Source organism: Physeter macrocephalus, unplaced genomic scaffold (assembly GCF_002837175.3).
Source record: "Physeter macrocephalus isolate SW-GA unplaced genomic scaffold, ASM283717v5 random_35, whole genome shotgun sequence".
NCBI classification, from domain to species: Eukaryota; Metazoa; Chordata; class Mammalia; order Artiodactyla; family Physeteridae; genus Physeter; species Physeter macrocephalus.
In genome coordinates, this window is record NW_021145322.1 from 94,312 (window position 1) to 100,284 (window position 5,973).

Genomic DNA, 5,973 nt, shown 5'->3' on the forward strand with positions numbered 1-5,973 from the left:
AAGCCTGTGCTCCGCAACGGGAGAGGCCACAACAGTGAGAGACCCGCGTACCGGGGGAAAAAAAAAAAAAAAAAAAATTAGTGGAGCCCTCTTTTCAAACTAAATCTTTTTTTAATAAAGTTTTGTTTTTTTTTTTTGGCTGCATTGGGTCTTTGTTGCTGCGTGCGGGCTTTCTGTAGTTGTGGTGAGCGGGGGCTACTCTTTGTTGCAGTGCGTGAGCTTCCCACTGCAGTGGCTTCTCTTGTTGCGGAGCACGGGCTTTAGGTGCGCGGGCTTCAGTAGTTGTGGCAGGCGGGCTCAGTAGTTGTGGTGAGCGGGCTCTAGAGCGCAGGCTCAGTAGTTATGGCACACGGGCTTAGTTGCTTCGCGGCATGTGGGATCTTCCCGGACCAGGGCTCGAACCCGTGTCCCCTGCGTCGGCAGGCGGATTCTCAACCACTGCACCACCAGGGAAGCCCCCCCCTCTTACTCTTTTACCACCTTGAGCCCCACCAAGTGCCTCTCCTCTGCCTTGGAGAACCATGACATCCATCTTGTTCAGTTTGGGTCCATTTTATTTTGTTTCTTTAAAAGATTTTTTTTGTTGTGGACCTTTTTTTTTTAATAGATCTTTATTAGAGTATAATTGCTTCACAGTACTGTGTTAGTTTCTGTTGCACAAGAAAGTGAATCAGCCATATGCCTACACATGTCCCCATATCCCCTCCCTCTTGAGCCTCCCTCCCCTCCTCCCTATCCCACCCCTCTAGGTTGTTGAAAAGCACCGAGCTGATCTCCCTGTGCTCTGCTGCTGCTTCCCACCAGCCAACTGTTTTACATTCAGTAGTGTATGTATGTCGATGCTACTCTCACTTCGCCCCAGCTTCCCCCTCCCACCCCGTTTCCTCAAGTCCACTTTCTGTGTCTCCTTCTTTATTCCTGCCCTGCAGCTAGGTTCATCAGTACCATTTTGTTGTTGGGTTTTTTTTTTTTATTCCATATATATGCGTTAGCATACGGTATTTGTTTTTCTCTTTCTGACTTACTTCACTCTGTATGACAGACTCTAGGTCCATCCACCTCACTGCAAATAACTCAATTTCATTTCTTGTTATGGCTGAGTAATATTCCATTGTATATATGTGCCACATCTTTATCCGTTCATCTGTTGATGGACGTTTAGGTTGGTTCCATGTCCTGGCTGGCTATTGTAAATAGTGCTGCAGTGAACATTGTGGTACGTGTCTCTTTTTGAATTATGGTTTTCTCAAGGTATATGCCCAGTGGTGGGATTGCTGGGTCATATGGTAGTTCTATTTTTAGTTTTTTAAGGAACCTCCATACTGTTTTCCGTGGTGGTTGTATCAATTTGCATTCTGCTGTGGACCATTTTTAAAGTCTTCATTGAATTCGTTACAATAATTGCTTCTGTTTTGTGTTTTGTTTTTTTGGCCCCGAGGCATGTGGGATCTTAGCTCCCCCACTAAGGATCAGACCCACGCCCCGTGCATTGGAAGGCTAAGTCTTAACCAGTGGACCGCCGGGGAAGTCCCCGGCCCATTTTAGAGATGAGGAAACTGAGGACCAGGGCAGCTATGGCTCATCTGGTGATCTAGCCCCACTTCACTGAAGACCCACCTCTGGCTTCCAGGCTGGTTGATGCATCCCTACCATGTGCTGCATTAATTTATCCTCATGTAGAAAGCTCTGGGTTGTAAGGGTCAATAGCCAGATAGATACAAGAGTGAAGAGAAAGATAACCCTGCCCCTGGTTCCTGATGCCCGGGGTCACTTTTTACCAACCTAAAACTTAGGTCATGTAACATATTCTTATCTACTGGAAACCCCAATTTTTTTGTATTTGCATGGAACTTACAGTTCCCTGGAATATGCCTGGGCTCTCTGCCTGGAATATTCTCTCAATTCACCTTTTTTTTTTTTAAACAATAGAGATAAAATTGTGATTATGTAGATACAATTCACGTACTATAAAATTCACCCTTTTAAAGCGTGCAGGGGCTTTTCAGCATCTTCACAGAGTTGTGTGGCCGTCAGTGTTCGGCGTTCCACGCTGCACTCATTTGACCAGATAGGCACTCCTGCCTCTCAGTCTCGCCGGCTTCTCTGTGACCTCTTCTGCCTCATACGTGCTTCAGTTTTTATAACTGAGCTCAGATGTTAGCTCCTCAAGGCATGTACCCCAGCCTCCCCTGCTCCTCTTCCCCTCCAGAGAAGCTCTGGGCAACCCCCTTCGTTTCCATAGCATCCAGTACTTCCCCGGTCCAGAGCACAGAGCATGCTGGGTCTTCACTTGTGCCCCACTCTCTCCTGTTAGACTTTGAGGATGGGGACACTGTATTAAATCCTTCATACGTTAGGTAGATTTTATCTGGAGGATTTGGGTTTTACTTCCTAATGAGCCAAAGTGGAGAAACAGAGGCGCTCTTGATCCAGGAAGACACAGACAACGAAGGGGAGACATCATTACTCCTGAGCGGATCTGACTGTTTCCCCAATAGGAAGAGTTGCAGATTTTTCTTTGGCCATGCGTGGTCATCTTCTCTGGCTGACTTGGTGAAATTAAAACAAAACCTTGATGAGACATCCATCCAGGGGAAGGAATCCAGTGTGAAACGTTGTGGCCAGCCAGCCAGGATGATTTTTGTGCTAAGGGGGGAAGAAAAGCCACCGACTTGTTCTGGGTATCCCTCGCGTTAACGTGGCACATCAGTGCTGGCCCCCACCCCCGCTCAGACTCACGTGCCACACACGTGCTCGCACGGCGTGAACGGTTCCACTTGAAAGGGACCGGCAGCGTCACTGGGATTTTGGTGGACTGTTGCACTGTCTGGGTTGTTTAGGAGTTTGTGGTCTTGAGAGTTTGGAGAGACTCTATATGGTGGAAAGACCCAGGACTGTGGCATGTGGCTCTGAGCCTCGGTCCTGCCTCACAAGGTCCTTGGCTTCCCCGGGTGGCTCTGAGGAGTCCTGGGGTGGGATTGCATGGGTTTCCTGGAATTCTGGCTCTGCCACCTGCGAACTGTGTGACCTTGGCCAAGTTATTATACTTAACCTCCCTGTGCCTCAGTGTCCTCATCTGTAAATTATGAGAACTTGGCATAAATTGGGATAACAGTAGCACCACTGCTTCGTACTGGGTTGCCGTGGTGATAAAATGAGGGTGTGTGTTCTGTGCTTAGAAGAGTGTCTCACGCATAGCAGGCACTTAAAAAAAAATGTTTGCTGTTGTTAGGATCATTGCTTTAATAATACTAATAACACTAAAACGGTAATACTAAAACAGATGGACCCTCTGTCCGGCCCATGAAGTTACATTGTCTTTGCAAAAAGACCATGTGATAAACGAGTTGTTTTAATGTATTTTTCCCTGGTCTTTTTCCCAGAAAGATTTGAGGTGATTTATAAGATTGCACCCAGTGCAATAATGCTTTAACACAGCCTGAGAAAGCAGGACCGCAGGCCGTTCGGGAAGAGATCTCCACTCTGTCCACGCATGCCTTCCTCGCACAGGGGAGGCTATGGGCCCAGCTTCAGGAGGCGCCTGCGTGGAGTGTGAGGGGCAAGGGCCGGCCCCACAGGTCCTCGCAGGGTGGTGGTCCACACCCCAGGGAAGGTGCAGGAGCTCGAGTCTGCACCCGCCTTGGGCGGCCCTTGGTCACAGTGATGCGGTGCCGCCCCAGGTCATCACCCTCTCACTCTCGCCCTCGCCCACCCAGCTGGTCCCTAGTCCAGCTCTAGGAGAGGCGCTGAAGAGCGCTGGGGGGGCGCTTCCCACTGAGACAGACATGGGCTTCAAAAGGTCAGAGCTCCACCTGAGTGACCCCCCTTTTCCACAATTCAACCACGGTCCCACCGGCATTTAGGAAGCCCCGCCAGCCTTACGCCAGGCCCAGGGCCATCCAGACATCTCATCCCTGCCCCGAGGAAAGACACCCCATCCCGAATCCGTGCGGCCTGGGGCCCAGTCTTGTATAACATGAGCGGCAGGGGCGTATCCCGTCGATGAGGGGCATTGCCTTGGCTCAGGAAACCTCGGGCACGCGTAGGAGAGGGCCTTGGAGGATAACTGGGGGTCACTAGGTAGCACCGGGAGGAGGACAGGCGATCCTGGTGGAGAGGCTGTCAGGATGTCGGCTGGAGGGGTGGCTGAGGGGCTCGCGGGAGAGCCGTGGGGCTGCGGCGGGAGGCTGGGCCCAGGCCGGTCGGGGAGCTTCCTGCCCGCGGCCGTCCAGGCCGAGGCAGTTGGCTGCCCCGTGTGCAGCAGCTCCTGAAACCGGCCTGGTGGCTGCGCGAAGCCCTCAGGAGCCAGCGCACATAACTTAGACCCAGTGAGTTTTCTGCCTCTGGCTTCTTCAAGGTGCTTGTGGATCGGGCCCTATCCCTCGGGGACCAGCCCTTCATTAAGAGGAGCCGGTGGCTTAGAAAGACCCCAGCTTCTCTCAGCACAGACACAGGTGATGCGGTCGCTCCTGGCCAGGGAACGGTTAATTTAATTAGGCTCCAAGCACCTGGTTCGCCCCCTTCGGGAAGCGTAGGGTTACATGTGGACAACAGGAGCCTTGTGTGTGCCCCTGGATGACCCACATGTAGTGATTTCAATTTCCCCTTTCAGTTTGTCTTCTCTTTGTCCTGCCCCTTCCTGACCCTTCTTTAGAAAAGGCTTCTGGCTTCTTACTCCAGCCTGCAAGCTTCTAGAAGGCAAAGCTTTGGGGTATGAATGGCTGAAACCCAGCCCAGGAAGTTTGCCTTTGTTTATTATTTATCTCTGGGGTGGTTTGGGGCACCTGCCTAAGAAAAGAACGGCGGGAGGCTTATTGTTTCTTGAGAAAGCTCTTTGTTGTTAATGGCACATGAAAAATTGATTTCTAAGCAGAATAAAGCATGTGTTGATCAGAAACGCTTTCCTAATGTTGGCGGCTTCCCCTGTGTTAGACCCTCAGTGACGAGACCCGGCTGGCAGTGTGTGACCCTCAGGAGCCCGTGCCAGTGGCCCGAATCTGAGGGGCACGGTTCGCACACGTTATGGTGTTGCCGAAATTGGGAGATTGCTTCCTACGCTTGTCGTGTACATTTAACAGTGTTCTCCTTAAAAGCACATTTTATAATTCGCAGTCTTCAAGTGAAGAAAATGGTCTGAACTTGTACTTAAAAGTATACTGTTCTCGGCGTCCAGTGATAGCGTAATTAGAAGAGAGGCCGGATCTGAAACACGAGGAGGGCCGGCGGCCCTGGGGTCAGGCTGTGCTGGGTGGTGGCGCTGGCGGTGGCGCGGGTCCCTGCCCACAGCGCAGGAGTCGGGGTGGGCGGGCAGGGACTGCGCAGACCCCGAGCTCCCCCCGATTCTCTTCCTTTTCCACCGCCTCTCCTCGGAGCCCCACTGGCAGGGGGAATGGGAGCAGGAGCCGCTCGTCTTGCGGGCCCAGCGGGGCCTGTGCTCCCTGGAATCGCTGGGTCAGAGTCTGGAACTCAGAGTCCAGTTCTGCCCTGCCCCCACCTTGCCGCCTGTGTGAGGCGCTTCCCTGCACTTGGGTCTTCCCGTCCGCACGGTGGGGAGGGTGGGGTCCTGGAGGGTGAGCAAGGTCCCCTGGGCTCCCCCTCTGCTTCCTCAGGCAAACCCTCTGAGTGGGTTTACAGGACGGGGTGAGGTGTCCCCAGTGCGGGGCACCCACACTCGGAGAGGCGTTACATCAGCTCACTTGGAAACTCTTGCTTCCAGGGCCCAGGGTGTTTCTGGTGACAACTAAGGTCCTGGTAACAAAGCTGCCGCTGGGCTGGGACTTCCCTGGTGGTCCATTGGCTAAGACTTCGCGCTCCCAGCGCAGGGGGCCCGGGTTCCGTCCCTGGTCAGGGAACTAGATCCCACATGCCACAACTAAAGACCCCGCATGCCGCAACTAAGACCCGGCCCAGCCAAATAAATAAATATTTAAAAAAAAAAAAAAAAAAAAAAAGAAAGCCGCTGCTGGGCAATTG

At 52.2% G+C, this 5,973-nt stretch overlaps 1 protein-coding gene across 4 annotated transcripts in view; it reads left to right on the top strand.

The window, feature by feature from the left end:
- Positions 1 to 5,973, top strand: part of CAPZB (capping actin protein of muscle Z-line subunit beta) — a 137,774-nt gene that overhangs the window by 82,595 nt on the left and 49,206 nt on the right. The window lies entirely within an intron of this gene.